We start from the raw sequence: 17,718 nt of genomic DNA, 5'->3' as shown, positions 1-17,718 counted from the left end.
GATCTAGTTTCAATATCTTGGTTTCTAGGCCGTGTTCGGTGTGTCGTATTTGCATCGGAGCTCGCTTGTGTTGTTTCTCTCAGTGTTTTTGTTGTTTCTTTGTCGGGTATCAATCAGATCTTGGGGCTTGGAACAGAGGATGTTTATGGAGTTTAAAGACTGTGTTCTTCTCTGGCCTCTACTCGAGCAGATGGTGATGTTTCGATCCTAAGCCATGGTGCATCTCACATGATGCAAAGGCTGTGTTTCCAGCCTGTTTGAGTCCATTCATGGTGGTCCTGAAGTTGGAAGTGTTGGGTTTTTCAGTATTACTGGAGCAGTGTCTACTATCAGATTGTTTTTCGTGGTCTTTGGCGTTTATGGAATTTCATTCTCTTTTGTTAACGAATTGGTTGGATTAACCTCTTTGAGATGAATCTTTATAAGCTAAGCTCTTTTCAAGCCGCTAATGTGGATAAAAGAAGAGCCAAACAGTTTAAAGGATTCAAGTTCATGGTTTAGAAACAAACAAGAAGACATCAATTTTGGAAATTGTCCAATGCTCTCTTGATGAGTTTCCATTGTAGAGAGGGTGAATAATTTCAATCCTTAATTTTTGCAGAAGCACTAGCCTCTCCTGCAGCCTTCTATTCGAACGCACACCATCATGAGACTATTGTCTTCGTATGTGTGAAGTGCGTTTATGTTTCCTTGACATACCTATTGGTATGGTTTTATGCTTTGATTTTTTGTAATACTCTGGATTTTTTGTTCATGTAGCTCAATAAGATTCACAGTGTTAAAAAACAAATAAGGCAAACGTACGTAGCTTTAGTAAAGAAGCAAAACGTTGTGTTTAATACCAATTGCATAAGGTAGTAATTATTGAGAAAAACTCAGGGTTAAGTACAAAATGTAGCTATTTATTATATATTATTTCCTTAAATAAAACCTACGGAATTACTTAATGTGATTATGATATATAAGTAATTAATGATTTTAAATAATGAAGATTTGCTAATAATCTGTATGATTTCTATCATTTTTGTTTAATTCTTTACTATTAAAATAAATTACATTAATCATATATTAAATTTTTTGTATATGTTGTATTTTGAATTTTTCAAAACGAGTATAAATTACTAAAACTGTTAAAAGTCTCACATAAACTTTTGTGATCAATGTTTAAATTTTTTTTATAATAAGATACAATGATAATAAAATCATATAAATAAATAATTTTATTTTAATAGGTGTTTTTTTGTAACACTTTTTTTTTGTAACACTATTTTAATAGGTGTTTATGTTAATATATATATATATACTTCATATCGTTTAAATTTAATTATATATCATATACGATAGATAAGATTGATTGTTTTGATTTATTTATTCTAAAATGATTGCGAATAAACAATAGCGGTCATTTGATTTATATATGCAAGCCAATTTATTACATAATAGTAACTGATTTCTTAGTTATTTAATATATAATTATTATTTTATTATTTCATAACATGCAGAAAAATATAAAAAAATTATTTATTCTGCACAATGCGCAGATCTTAACATAAGTATGTATCTCTTTAATAATTTTGAATCTTAAACATTTTCTAAATGTCAGCCCAAAATAAAAGAAAGAAATGAGAATAAACTCAAAAATCAATATTTATATCGAACAATAACTAAAATGACACAAAAATGAGAAAAATATCGAAGATAGATAGGATTGGCACGTGAACGTAAACTTCTCATAACGATAATTAACTTTTAAATTGCTAAATCATGATATAAAACCGAGCTGACATAGTTTCATTGTAAACAAATAGTAGGCATGAGATTTTTCGGCCTAAACGTTAGGTTGTTATGCGATAAATAATTTTTTGACCTAAAATATTTTTAAAAATGTGATCAGTTCATTAGTAAACAAATTATGTAATTAACAAAAAAGTTTTAAAAATTTGTCTAAGAGCCAAATATATTAATTTGATCAATAATATAAATTTTTTTCATACGATATTTCTTAAATAATTTTCATATAAATTTACCATGTGCCTCGCAAGGCGCAGATCTTACCCTAGTGAGTGTTAAAATAAAAGCCTAGAGAATTTATGGCAATACGTTTTCCTTTTAAAAGTGAAAAATAGATTTAGAATAATGATCACGAACAATCACATAATCCAAGGGGATCGTTGCAGAATCCTCCCTTGGGACATTTGAAGGTACAATCGATGTCCCTCTGGCAAGGTGGATGTGCTGGATCCAGAGTATTGGCTATGGTAGCGTCACTTGAACTTCCGGCCATAAGTTCAACTTCAGTTAACTCTCTTGCTTCCGCTCCAAAATCTTCTCCATCATGTCACATAAATAAAATGGGTTTCAACAGTTAAGCTTTCTCTATTTATATTTGTGAAAAGAAACACAAACGCTACTGTTCTAAAAGGCAAAAGAAATACTTACTAGATGTGATGACCAAAATGAAAATCAAGAGTGGAAGCTTGAGAGAAACGTTCTTCATCTTCACGTGTTGGTTTAGAGTTTCAAAGTTTGCGATAGTATTTAGGCATTTAGCCATATGTATTCCATACATTTATAGTGTGTATGGGGCAAGTCTGGTCTTGGTAGCGATGCTGGTCAAGATTTACAGAATCAATATTCCGTTACCAAATTGGATAAATCACTTTTTTTCAGAAACACGAATTTTAGATAAAATCAAGTACTACTATTTTTATGCAATACTAGTCAAAATTCAAAAAATATATTATATTTTCTATTAGTGTTTATTTTTAACCAAAAATGAAAGCAAATGATGTTTCAATCGAGCATATCTAGAAGATGATTGGTGAGAGCTGAGTGTTGTCCACGTTCCAAATTTTCTCCACAGCCAAAAATTCAAAGCAATCATACATTAATTTACATTTGAAAACTCACAGCCATAACTAGCTTTTATTTCAGTTTATGGCTTTAGAGATCAAGTTCTCCAGAGCACTTCGTCAAGTGCTTTGAACAATAATTTTCTCTTTCCTACCAAACGTTTTATTTTCTTTCTAAAATACACGTAATATATATACTATAAATTTCATACGTATAAATAACATCTCACATATGTTGATTATATATGATACTTAACAATTATATTCATTTACAAAAAAGAAACATACAATGTTTCTATAATAATTAATCAGTTCATAAAATGTGACTGATTACTATTCCCTCTATTTTAAAATGATCCATGTTTTAGAAAAGAAACTGTTTCAAAAACACATTTCTAAAATTTTAATATATTTTTATTAGATAATAATGATAAGTTGTAAACTTTGAAAACAATAATTGTGTTTATTAAATTTTTATTGGCGAAAAGTTCTGGAAAATAATTAATCATAAAATGATGTATTTATAATCAAAATTTAATATGTTTTATTAATGTGTGAAAATCTTTAAAAAATAGTTTGACATGGATTAATATTTATCAATTTGATTTTGATTTTCATTTAATCAGAGTTAGAATATGTATATAACATTTACAGCTATTTTATACCAATCATGCTTTAAAAGGAAAAAAACTACAGCAAAAAAATTACAATAAAAAATCTGTAGCAAAAAAATCTACATCAACAACAAAAATTCTACAGCATTAATTATATAGTAAAAATATTAAAACTACAGCCTTTACAATTCTGTGGCTTTTTTTTGTGATTTACTAGTTAAAAAAATAAACACGGACAATATATACGAATATATATATATATATGATTTCCAGTCAAACAGTTTGTATTTTGAATTTATAATATGCTTGTCTAAAGGTCAACGAAAGAGGAAACTCTTTTCACCGAAATCAACGGTGCGGATTTAGTGAACCAAATAGATCGAATATAATAAATGTGGATCTAACGTATCTATCAGTATAAGAGTAGATGAAACTTTTATAATGATTTAAAATATATTTTTTGAATTGTAAAAAAAAGATAAAAATGGTTCAAAACATTATATAAATTTATAATTATTTATATAAAATTAAATTAATATCTATTTGAATTATTGGGCCCAGTGCATCAATGCCTGAATCCATTGTTGTTCTAAAGAGTGAAGAAAGTGGAAGAGAAGAGGAAGAATCAACAGTCTCTTTGAAGTCAAGATTGTCATTGGCAAGGAGAGGCCTCAAGTGTGGTCGACCTTGAAATAACTGTTTTGTTTTATTTGGATCGAACCAAGGTTGCATATTGAATCTCAAGCATATGATTTATTATTATTAATCTTGAAATACAAAATGAGTGGTGTTAAAGTCTAAAGGTTTGATGATGATACATTTTTTTATATGGAAATTAGATTAGAATAGTGATCAGAGACAAACACATAACCCATAGCGATCGTTGCAGTATCCTCCCTTGGGACATTCGAACCTACAATCGACGTCCCTCTGGCAAGGTGGATGTGCTGGATGCAGAGCCTTGCCTATGGCAGCGTCACTTGTACTTCCGGCCATAACTTCAACTTCAGTTAACTCTCTTGCTTCTACTCCAAAATCTTCTCCATCATTCACATAAATAAATGGGGTTTAACGGTTAAGTTTTGTTTTCTCTATTTATATTTGTGGAAAGAAACACAAACGCTACTGTTCTAAAAAGCAAAAGAAATACTTTCTAGATGTGTTGAACAAAATGAAAATCAAGAGTGGAAGCTTGAGAGAAACGTTCTTCATCTTCACGTGTTGGTTTAGAGTTTCAAAGTTTGCGATAGTATTTAGGCATTTAGCCATATGTATTCCATACATTTATAGTGTGTATGGGGCAAGTCTGGTCTTGGTAGCGATGCTGGTCAAGATTTACAGAATCAATATTCCGTTACCAAATTGGATAAATCACCTTTTTCAGAAACACAAATCTATACTATTAAAACAAAATCTCTTTTTATGATTCTTCCATTACTTTTTGAAGATAATTAAATTGCCATGTCATTCCTCAAATTAATAAAACAAAACCCAAACAAAACCAAAGTGATTTAGTTTTGTATGTTAAAAACTCAATCTTTAAAATTTTTGGATGTAAACAAAGGCCAAACATTATTTATCTTTATTTGTTTTATTCAAGGCCAATTTAATTATATTAGTAAATATGAGATGTATTTTAAATTGATTTTTGAGAAAACAAAAATATATAGAAAATTCTATTAGTTTTTAAAACTTATTTATATTACAGTGCTAACTTATTAAAAATAGCAACTGAAAATAAGAATTTTCAAAAACAAACCAAAACATACGGCATTATAAAATTTATCAATTTGTAATAAAATACGTTGTAAATTTTAAATCGTGGATCATAATCTCGCTTTAAAACATTAATAACATATTATAAAAATTTATTAATCTGAAATACGATACGTAAAATATCTAAACTCCCAAGTATAATCATCAAAACGCAAACGTTTAAGTATGAATATTATCTCTGACTTTTAACGAATGTATATAACAATTATATAAAGTTATAAACCAAACAAATCAAAATCTAGTTTTAGATAAAATCAAGTACTACTATTTTTACGTAATACTAGTCAAAATTCAAACAATATATTATATTTTCTATTAGTATTTATTTTTAACCAAAAATGAAAGCAAATGATGTTTCAATGGAGCATATCTACTTTCTGGTGGCTTTTTTTATTTATTTACTAGTTAAGAAAATACACACAGACGGTATATACATCTATATATACCTTTAGAAAAGCATATTTTAAATTCAAAATGCAAACTGTTTCCAGTCAAACAGTTTGCATTTTGAATTTAAAATATGCTTGTCTAAGGGTCAACGAAAGAGGAAACTCTTTTGAGCGGATTTAGTGAACCAAATAGATCGAATATAATAAATGTGGATCTAACTTATCTATCAGTACAAAAGTGGATGAAAAATATATAATGATCTAAAATATATATTTTTGAATTGTAAAAGTAGATAAAAACGGTTTAAAACATTATATAAATTTATAATTATTTATATAAGATTTAAATTAATATCTATTTTGAATTATTGGGGAAATCTTTAATTTATAAAATAAGTTAATTTATAAAATTTCGCACAATATTTTATTTCCCACTTTTTTTCTCTCCCGCTATCTTTCTCTCTTTCCTTCTTTGTTTATCCATTCTGCTTCATCCTTCTCACTAACTCTTCTCTATATCCACACAAACATAGTTCTTATCTATATTAGTTCGGGGGTATGGATATCTCCTTGCAATGAGCAGTGGAGTTTTGTGGTTGACAAGGAAAGGCATGATCGATTGGTAACATTAGGGATTAATACTCTGTTGAAGCAGCTGAAGATTACTGAAGGTCTTGAGTCTGTTGGAACAGCGCCATAGGTGACACTCTGTTTCTTCCTTCTTCCTTGAGGCGCTTTTGTTGATTGATATGTTGTAGCCATTGTTGAATAGAAGCTCCGTAGTTTTTTGTTGAATCCAATCTTGTCTTTGGTGGTTTTTGGTATTAGAATACATACATGAAAGCTACTCAGTGCAAGTGATGAAATGCATTCTTATATAAGTTCCGGAATGAAAAATAGTTTCTTGGCTTTCTTGATCTGAATTTGCACTAGAGTAAGGTACAGCAGATGTGCCAATGTGATTAGGAAGCAAATGTGCCTTTTCATTAGAAAAGAAAGATAAAGAGTGATTAGTTTATTTCTTGTTGTGAGCACAGGGTGCTTGGCAACCATCATTGAACATCTCTACAGTGTTGACGAGTATCGGGTTGTTGCTTAGTGAACCTAATCCGGATGATGACTTGATGTGTGAAGTTGTAAGTCTTAATACATGCGCCAAAAATGCTTTACCACAAAGTCATTTTCTCTTTGAGAATTTTCTTAACTATTTCTTTTGCTGGATTTGTTTGTCTCAGAGCAGGGAGGACAAATACAATAGCCAAGCTTTCGATTATAAGGCATGAGAGATGACCCAGAAGTATGCTGTAAAGGTTAACGCTGGTGATGGAAGCAGCACCAGCCTCCAAATTCAGGAAACACCAAACGCAGGCGAGGTTAAGGTGCTTAGTTAGTTTATTCAGTGAGCAAATGTTGATTTTGCGTGTTCCTATAAGTTCCAACTTTGCTTCCTTTTCGTCTCGTTAGAGTCATGGAGATGAGAAGGTTTCTGAAAGTGGAATTCGTGTTTTAGCTCGAAATCACGAAAATCCTGATGGGATTAAGCCGAACTTAGCAGTGGAATCTTCCTTTAGCATAACACATTAAGAGAGTCGTGACACTGATCAACATATGGATGGTAATGGGAAAAGAAAAGCAGTGGTTGGTATCTGCGAGGCAAACACATCTGGTAACAACTGGAGCAGGAAGAAGCTATCTCTTGCATTGTGATAAGTATCAAAGAGATTACTTCAGGAAGAAGTCAATGAAGAATGTTAACGTGGATGTTAAGTCGAGTGGTGAGAAGAAAGCTGAGACTCTGATGCAAAGAGAGGGTTTGCCGTTGGATGAGGAAGCTATGACTCTAAAGCGAACAGAGGGTTTGCCGTTGGAGGATTGAGGGAAGACTTGAATATAAATAAGAAGTGACCGTTAGAGAGAATCTTTTATGCTTTGTATGTTCATTGTAGAGCTATGAGTCTAGAGGCGATTGCTATGAGATCGTAGAGGAAGATCATTATCGTCATGAGATGATGATCTGAATCTGAACTTTCGAAGCTATATCTTTCATTAATAAACGAGTGTTTCCTTTTACAATTCTTTCAAACTACTAAAGTCTATCATTGGTGCGGTGAAACTGAGATCGGATCAAACGCGGTGTTACGGTGATGTATACGACGGCGAAATCGGACGATTCTGAGATGTCGACGAAAGTTTCGTCGAAGGTACAAGGTCAATTGAAGTTTCTGATGGGAGCGTATGAGCGATTGTCGAAGGATGCAGATGTGAAGGAGAAGAGATTTGATTCTTTGGAGTTGAGAGTCGACACGTTGGATACGAAACTTTCTTCAATGGATTCGAAGCTTGACATAAAGTTTGACGCGGTGTTGAAGGCGTTAGGGAAGCAACCGGTGATTGAGGATTCTCCGATGCAGACTCCGATTTGAGCTTCAGAGTTTTCGTCTTCACGATCACAGGTACGAAACTCGAGTGGTGATCGATTCCGTGAAGATAATCCAGCAGATTATCGGCACGAAGATCTTCATCTGGCGAATCTTGATATCATGGTGCGCAGAGTTGAGATGCCTTCTTTTGACGGATTGAGATCTTACGAATGGATTGTGGATGTGGAATATTTCTTCAATTTGGGACGTTATTCTAAAGAAGCAAAGATGGATATGGTTCCTCTTTGTTTACAAGGGCTGGTGAAGAAATGGTGTGCTTGGGTGATGAGGAGAGGAGGTTTTCGAAGCTGGAATGATTTTAAACAAAGGATGATTGTGCGATTCTCGGAGTCAATTTATGATGAACCTGAAACGAGATTGTTTGCGATTCGACAAACTGGTTCAGTGACTGATTATGTTTCAGAATTTGAGGACCTATCGGCACAAGTTCCTGATCTAGCTGATCATCACTTGGAGATGATATTTTACTATGGTTTGACACCGGAGATGAAGGAGGTTATTAGGATGAAAGATCCAGAGGGCTTGTCTAATTACATTGCTGCGGTTCTCCGTATGGAATCTAGTGCTTTCTGCAAGGTGGTGGGTACAGCTACGAGTGGTCACAGTCACAGTGCTAAACCGGTTCATAAGTCTTCTGCTACTACGTTCCATTCGAATCATCAGTCGCAGGAGAAGCAGAAACAGTTGTTGTTGGATACTAAGCCGAATAAAGATGTGGCAAGTGGAAGCAAGTTGGCACAACGGCCTCGTCAGAAGTATAGTGATGCTGAGTTGGATAACATGCGTCACGAGGGAGTTTGTTTCAAATGGGGAGCGAAATGGTCAAGGGCTCATGCAGCGGTTTGTCCAAACAAGGAGCTTAGAGTGATGACAGTGATAAATGGACTTGAGCTCGAGGTGGTTACTGATGAAGATGGTGATGAAGTTATGGTCTCTCCAATGGAGATGCCAATGTTAAAGACTTTGTCATTTAACTCTTTCTTGGGATACAGTTCACCGAAGACAATGAAGTTACAAGGGAAGATTGGAAATTTAGAGATGATTGTTTTGCTTGATAGTGGAGCATCTCATAACTTCATATCCCCTGAAGTTGTGAAGAGGTTGCAATTGAAAGTTTTTGCAGACAGCAGCCTAGATGTATTATTGGGTAATGGAGTGATTGTGAAAGGGTTAGGCGTGTGCAAATCTTTACCTTTTCACCTTGGCTCTAATACTTTTACATCTGACTTCATCTCTTTGGAATTGGGAGCGGTTGATTTGGTATTAGGAATACAATGGCTTGAGACATTAGGTAAATGTGAGATTGACTGGAAGAAACATGAAATCTCATTTGCTTATCAAGGGAAGAGAGTGACATTGTTTGGGGACCCGAGTTTACATTGTGCTCCTCCCTTGTTTCAGTCATTGTATCCATTCTTCTCTACTGGTTTACAAAGGAAGAGAAGCACTTGGGGCTAGTACAGAAGTACCGACAACCTTACCAGATATTCCGTTGGCAGTTTCTCAGTTGTTGGAGCAGTTCGCAGCAGTTTTTGAGCTACCAACACAACTACCACTTTTCAGAGGAACAGAGCATTCTATTGAGCTGTTACCAGGAGTTTCTTCAGTGTCGGTTCAACCATACCGACATCCGCATAACACGAAGCTTGTGATGGAGAAAATGGTGAATGAGATGCTGGAATCAGGTATTATACGTCCCAGCAATAGCCCTTTCTCCAGTCCAGTGCTTTTGGTCAAGAAGAAGGACAATAGTCACCGTTTTTGTGTGGATTATAGGGCGCTTAACCGAGTGACAGTGCCAAACAAATTTCCTATACCAATCATTGATCAGTTGCTTGATGAGTTACATGGAGCAGTGATATTCTCCAAGTTAGACTTTCGTTCTGGTTATCATCAAATAAGAATGGAGGAGAAGGACATTGCAAAGACAGCATTTCGCACGGTTGAGAGTCATTATGAGTTCTTGGTCATGCCTTTTGGTTTGACCAATGCTCCAGCTACTTTTCAGGCATTGACGAACCGAGTTTTCAAGCCATTCTTGCGGAAGTTTGTCTTGGTTTTCTTTGATGACATATTAGTGTATAGCCCTTCAGTCGAAGAACATGTCCATCATTTGAAGTTGGTTTTACAAGTGTTTCAGGAGCAAACATTGTTCGCAAATAAGAAGAAATGTGTGTTTGGCTTGAGCCAGGTAGAGTATCTTGGCCACATTATATCAGAAAATGGTGTGGCAATGGTCGGAGGTGACCAAGACAGAAGCGATGAAGCAGTGGCCTATTCCGAAGACAGTGAAACAATTGAGAGGGTTTTTGGGCTTAACTGGCTATTACAGGAGGTTTGTCAAAGACTATGGAGTGTTGGCTAAACCTTTGACAACTCTGTTGCAGAAGGATAAGTTTGATTGGAGTAAGGAGGCAGGATAGGCATTTGATCAGTTGAAGAATGCGATGGTTTCTACCCCAGTGTTGGCATTACCGAATTTCTCTAAACCATTCATCATTGAGTCTGGTGCATCAGGGTTTGGTCTCGGTGCAGTATTAATGCAAGACAAGAATCCTATCGCTTATTTTAGCCATGCTCTAACACCAAGAGAACAGTTGAAACCGGCTTATGAAAGGGAGTTGATGGCAGTAGTAATGGCGGTGCAGAAGTGGAAGCATTACCTTTTGGGACGCAAGTTTATTGTTCATACCGATCAATGCAGTCTCAAATTCTTGCTCGAGCAGAAGGAAGTCAATATGGAATATCAAAAGTGGTTAACTCGCTTACTTGGCTATGATTTTCAGATATTTTATAAACCAGGTTGTGAGAATAAGGCCGCTGATGGGTTGCCTCGTTGTATGGAAGCTAGTGAAGGGTCGGGGAGTTCATTGTGCTTGGCGGTAACAATTCTGAATGTTTTACAAATTCAAGACATTTATAAGGAGTTGGAGTCAGCCGAGGATGTGGTAAGATTGAAGCAGAGAGTATTGGATGGTACTATCAAGAATGCTCATTATCAGATCATTGAAGGCAGAGTGTGGTATAAACGGCGTTTGGTACTATCTAAAACTTCTCGTTTCATTCCATTGATTCTAGCGAAGTGTCATGACAGAAAGTTGGGAGGTCATTCTGGTGTTTTCAAAACGTTGAAGAGGATTCAGTTGAGTTTTTATTGGGAAGGCATTGCGAAGAGGGTCCAACAGTATATATGTGGCGGAGTGTACAGTTTGTCAAACTCATAAGTACTCAACACTCTCACCTGCGGGCTTGTTACAACCCTTGCCAGTTCCTACAAGAGTTTGGGAGGACATCTCGTTGGATTTTATTGAAGGATTACCTACTTCTCAAGGCTTTAATGTGGTGTTGGTTGTGGTGGATCGATTGAGTAAGTATGGACACTTTATTGGATTGAAGCATCTGTTTTCAACCTTGGATGTTGCGGAGAAGTTTGTAGCTGAGATTGTGCGTTTACATGGATTTCCAAAAAGCATCGTATCAGATCGTGACAGGATCTTTCTCAGTGCTTTCTGGACTGATGCTTTTCGTCTGGCGGGTACAAAACTCAAATTCAGTACCGCTTTCCACCCTCAAACTGATGGTCAGACGGAGGTGTTGAACCGTTGCTTGGAGACCTACTTGCGTTGCTTTGCTTCATCTCATCCACGGACCTGGTTTAAGTTCTTGGCGTTGGCTGAATTATGGTATAATACATCTTTTCATTCCTCGCTCAAGGCTTCTCCTTTCTCTGTAGTTTATGGGCGAGATCCACCAACGTTGCTTCGTTTTGAGGAAGGGTCCACTAAGAACTTTGAGTTGGAGGCTTCGTTGCGGGAACGAGATAGGATGTTGGAGCAGATCAGGTTTAACTTGTTGCGTGCACAAGAACTAATGAAGAAGAGTGCTGATGGTCATCGTCGAGATGTTGAATTTGAAGTTGGCGCCATGGTTTATCTTAAGTTGAAACCATATCGTCAACAGTCGGTGGCACGCCATGTGTGTCAAAAGTTAGCGGCGAAGTTCTTCGGTCCCTTTCAAGTGATGGCCAGAGTGGGACAGACTGCTTATAAGCTTCAATTGCTGGCATCATCAAAGATACATCCGGTCTTTCATGTTTCGCAATTGAAGTTGGCTTTAGGTTCTTGTGTGGAAGTGAAGCCATTACCATTGGAGAAGCTGAGTGAAGTTGACAGTATTGTGATTCCGGAGGATGTCTTAGCGAAGCGATATAATGATGAGGAATATTTGGAGTTGTTGGTGAAGTGGGTGCATTGTCCTTCTCATGAGAATTCATGGGTATCTTATGGAGAGTTTGTGGAGCATTATCCTTATTTCAAGCTTGAGGACAAGCTTGATTTCAAAGGAGTGAGTATTGATAAGTATCAAAGAGCTTACTTCAGGAAGAAGTCAATGAAGAATGTTAACGTGGAGGTTAAGTCGAGTGGTGAGAAGAAAGCTGAGACTCTGATGCAAACAGAGGGTTTGCCGTTGGATGAGGAAGCTATGACTCTAAAGCGAACAGAGGGTTTGCCGTTGGAGGGTTGAGGGAAGACTTGAGTATAAATAAGAAGTGACCGTTAGAGAGAATCTTTTATGCTTTGTATGTTCATTGTAGACACTATGAGTCTAGAGGCGATCGCTATGAGATCGTAAAGGAATATCATTATCGTCATGAGATGATGATCTGAATCTGAACTTTCGAAGCTATATCTTTCATTAATAAACGAGTGTTTCCTTTTACAAATCTTTCAAACTACTAAAGTCTATCACATTGCCTCCTCAATCTCTGGGATTAAAGAAGCCATTGGTTAATGCAGCATCACTTAATAATAACTTGGCATGTTCAGGTGTTCGATCTTCTGCTGCAAAGAGTGACAACAATAGACTAAGCGGAAAACTGTTCTTGAGACCTCTTGGAGAGTCACAGTTGAATGAAGTTAGCAAAGCAGAGGTACTTGCGCAAACTGAAATGAATGAGAATCAAGATCCGAAAAGTTGGGGTGAAGAGTTTGAGAAGTCGGTCTTAGAAGAAGCATCAATGCCTGAATCCATTGTTGTTTTAGACAGTGAAGAAAGTGGAGGAGAAGAGGAAGAAGCAACAGTCTCTTTGAAGTCAAGATTGTCATTGGCAAGGAGAGGCCTCCAGTGTGGTCGACCTTGAAATAACTGTTTTGTTTTATTTGGATCGAACCAAGTTTGCATATTGAATTTTAAGCATATGATTTACTATTATTAATCTTGAAATACAAAATGAGTGTGTTAAAGTCTAAAGAATTGATGATGATACATTTTTTTGTATGGAAATTAGATTAGAATAGTGATCAGAGACAATCACATAACCCATAGGGATCGTTGCAGAATCCTCCATTGGGACATTCGAAGCTACAATCGGCGTCCCTCTTGCAAGGTGGATGTGCTGGATCCAGAGTCTTGCCTATGGCAGCGTCACTTGTACTTCCGGCCATAACTTCAACTTCAGTTAACTCTCTTGCTTCTGCTCCAAAATCTTCTCCATCATTCACATAAATAAATTGGGGTTTAACGGTTAAAGTTTTGTTTTCTCTATTTATATATGTGAAAAGAAACACAAACGCTACTGTTCTAAAAAGCAAAAGGAATACTTACTAGATGTGATGACCAAAATGAAATTGAAGAGTGGAAGCTTGAGAGAAACGTTCTTCATCTTCACGTGTTGGTTTAGAGTTTCAAAGTTTGCGATTGCTTCGTATACTATTTAGCCATATGTATTCCATACATTTATAGTGTGTGTCGGGCAAGTCTGGTCTTGGAATCGATAATGGTCAAGATTTACAGAATCAATATTACGTTACCAAATTGGATAATTCATTTTTTTCAGAAACACGAATTTTAGATAAAATCAAGTATTACTATTATTACTCAATACTAGGTCCGTGTCCACGCTACGGGCGGATATTGTGTGAAGTTAAAATTTGTGTATGACCATAGTTGTGGCTGTTTATGGTTGTTGTTGCAATAGATTTAAAGTAATTATAAGAAGGAATATATGAAATTAAGTATTTTAAGATTTATTGTTCATTTTTTATGCAGATGAAGTGGGAAGTGAATCGATAAAGATGTAAAAGTAGAGGGGATCTGTTTTTGGTTGTGTATAGTGGCTTTCCGTAGTAATCCCCAAGACTATATTTGTAAAGTTATTTTGCCACATGTCATTTATACAATCAATTTCACAAAACAAATATGACATGGCTACTGAAATTGATGACAAGTCTTATAGCTTAATATGACATTGACAATTGCATTTAATGTTAATTTATATTTTTGGTAAAATTTTTAAAATATGGTAATAACTCATATATTACATTTAATGTCAATTTATATTTTTGAAAATTTTTTTAGAATATGGGAATAACTCATAAATCATCATTAAAATAAATATATTCAAATATGACATTATAAATTTTGAAATATAATTTAATTATATGTTTTTAAATTATACAATTTTATTACTAAAATTTTCAAAAATGTATACAATTTTTTTAGAAAATTATACAAATTTAAAAGTAAAATCATTATTTTCTTATATATCTACAAATTTTATAAATATTGTTTAATATTAATTTTTGGTAATTATGCAACTTTTACAAATTTATTTAATATATTTAATTAAAATAAATAGATAGAAAAATCTATCAAAGATTATAATTTCAAATATATACATGCATATTCTTAAATATAATTTTTATGTTGAATTAAATCAAATTAATATTGATACGAAAAAAGAAAATTTATAATATTAACAAAAATTTATTTTAAAATATAATTTATATTTATCTGTTAAATAATATTTTAAATTTTTTACTGCACTGCACATGGTGCAGGAAGACACCTAGTGGAAATTAAATTAACAGTAAAAGATCTATAAATTAATACTCGATAAATTAATAATCTCTATAAATTATTAAATTTTGCTGATTCCAACTTAGGCCGGTTTAAAATTTGACACAAATCAGTAAAATAATAAGATAATATTTTTTTATAGAAAATTCTATGCAAATATATGGTCCTTTTAAAATTATAAATTAATAATTTATCTGTAAACATGTTTTATATAAATAAGAACCTATTATTTTTGATGAGATTTAGTAATATTATATCTAAAACCACATTTAAGTTCTATACAATATATATTATATACATCAAATAATATAATAACATTAATATAAATATAAATGTAATTTTTTTTTAAAATCACAATTATTGTCTATACACTAAAATCAAATATTTCCTTATCTTAATATAAATATATCTTAAAATATGAAATCTAAATAAGAAATTTTTTGTAAATTAATATCTCTATAAATTAATAAAATTTCAAAGTCTCAAAATTATTAATTTATAGAGGTTCTACTGTATGTAAAACTACTTCGTAATTGAAATATTGTTCAGCATTACGGTGTTTTGAATTTGGAAATAATCTTTTAAAAGTGTGTTTAGGTCTTCCATTAATCTGTATCAAATCAGATTGACAGGCACTTCTTGGTGCTATTCACTCGAGGTCATCACCGGCGGATATCTACGGAATCATTCGGGACATCAAGTACCTATCTTCTACTTTTACTTATGTTGTCTTTAATTTTATCCCAAGAGCTCAGAACTCTTTAGCTGATGGCCCAGCCAAATCAGCAGTGTACCTCTGCAACTCAACCCCCTTTGCCTAGTTTTGGTAGACGGGTTTCAAGATTAATCAATGTTTTGTGTTCACACAAAAAAAAAAAGGTCTTCCATTAATAAGATTATTGGAAATTTTATGAATTACATTGAGAAAAACTTATGAACTAAAAAGGCAGATAAATAGATCGAGGATTAAATTGAGTAGGAGACTTTTATTTAATAAAATGTAGGGCTTAGAAATAAATTAACAATGAACAGGATGCAAATGTATAATAATAATTTTTTTATTGTATTTAGTTGATTTTACTCTGGTTGTAGATGAAATGTTTTCCTTGAATCATGTATTTTTACTAAGTCTTATTCTTCCCTTGAAGTGTTTGACGAATTTGATTTTGTCGTCAAAATTAGTTTGATCTAAATCTATTAAACTCATTCGTTACTAAAATTAGCTGTATATCACGTTGGCTGGAAGCTAATTGATTATTGTTAATTTGACTAAGGATCTGATCATCAATTTCTGGAGATTGACTACTATTACGATAGAACTCTAATCCTTAAAATATGGATTTTCAAATTAATATAGGAGAGTGATGTCTAAGAATCATGATCTCCGTATAGAGCAAATGATTGTTATAATAGCTTACTAGATTTTGATCCGCGCTTTCAAAGCACGGATTTATTTTCTTTTTTTTTCAATTGACAAATATTTAGCGTCATATTTCATATATTTGTGTTTTATTTTATAAAAGACTTAAACTTTTTATCTTTCTTTATCGTGTTTCATTTTAAATGACTATTTATGTTTAAAAAATTAAACTTTATTTTTTTAATGAATTAAGTTGGTATAACTCTGATGAATTAATTTTATTATGTGGTTAATATATTTAATAAAAATAATTATATACTTTTAATAAAGATTTATACTTTTCAATGAAAAAATCAATTTTTTTTTATGAATGCTTAAATTATAATGAAACATGCAATGTTAATAAAGAAATGGCAAGCTAAGGTAAAAAAGACAATAGGATTCTGCTTTAATAGTATAGATATTAAAAACGTATCCTTTATAAAGGTGAAATAAATAGAAAATTGTTTGCAAAGATTTAAAAATAACACTGAAAGGGAAGCATTAGTGAATGTTTAAACTGATAACTGGTGATTGAAACTGCAACAAAGGCGTTCATGATCAGAGTATACTGGTGTAAGCTCTACTCTCACAGGAAAACCAAACACTGAAATAGTGAGTAAAAGGGAAGCTAAGTCTATGCTCAAAAGAAAAAGGGAAACTGAAACTGCAACGAAGGCCTGAGACCTCTGAGATGAGTGGTGGAAGCTCTAATTGTTATGTTTTGGACGCTTTGCTTTCTTTGGTTATTCACTGTGACAGGTACTTTTATTCCGCTCGCTTGCATGATCTCCATCTGCTTCGGATGTTAGAGCAACATGGTTTTCGACTGAGGCTGTTCCAGCTGGCAGAACTACTGGAGAGGGAATCTTTGTGATAGTTATAGTCTCTGTCTTCTCTGTTAAGTTGTGGTCCGATACCTTGACACTGAATTTATGTGTTTGACCAATAGTGTTGATTAAAGATTCAGGGACAGGTATCTGATGGTCAGCTCCAAGGTTTTGATTAGCCTAACATTCGAGGGTAAAGAATGTGAGGTTAAATAACTTGGGGTGATATATAGTGCAATGGCAAGTTACCTCAAAGTACACTACGGGAAATGTGGGTATTAATAGCTGGCGTTAAACGCTATTAGTTTGTTTTAATAGTGTTCCTTAAAACGTTCTGACAGCGCCCGTTATCGTAGGTCCGACCCTTTTGATAGCGGATCTGTTGTATGTCATAGTTAACTACAAACGATAGCGTTAGTTTGTATGCAATTATTAATATATTTATAATAATGTGGTATAAATGTTATTGAAGCTCATTAATTTTATTTAACATATAGCAATTTGTTTATTAATTAATATCAGTTTCTTTTCTTTTTGTCAAGTACAAATAATATCGGTA

The 17,718-nt window shown here is 33.7% G+C and overlaps 1 long non-coding RNA gene across 1 annotated transcript; it reads left to right on the top strand.

Moving 5' to 3' along the window:
- Positions 1-6,125: 6,125 nt before the first annotated feature.
- On the top strand, positions 6,126-7,130 carry LOC106332894. The gene is made up of 4 exons (XR_001268220.1): positions 6,126-6,331; positions 6,669-6,767; positions 6,867-7,010; positions 7,096-7,130. It is a non-coding gene; the product is annotated as an uncharacterized LOC106332894 (long non-coding RNA).
- The last annotated feature ends 10,588 nt before the right edge of the window (positions 7,131-17,718 follow it).

This window comes from Brassica oleracea, chromosome C3, assembly GCF_000695525.1.
Source record: "Brassica oleracea var. oleracea cultivar TO1000 chromosome C3, BOL, whole genome shotgun sequence".
In the NCBI taxonomy this organism is placed as follows: Eukaryota; Viridiplantae; Streptophyta; class Magnoliopsida; order Brassicales; family Brassicaceae; genus Brassica; species Brassica oleracea.
Note: the sequence above shows the minus strand (reverse complement) of the source record. Positions and strands in the feature narration are given on the sequence as shown.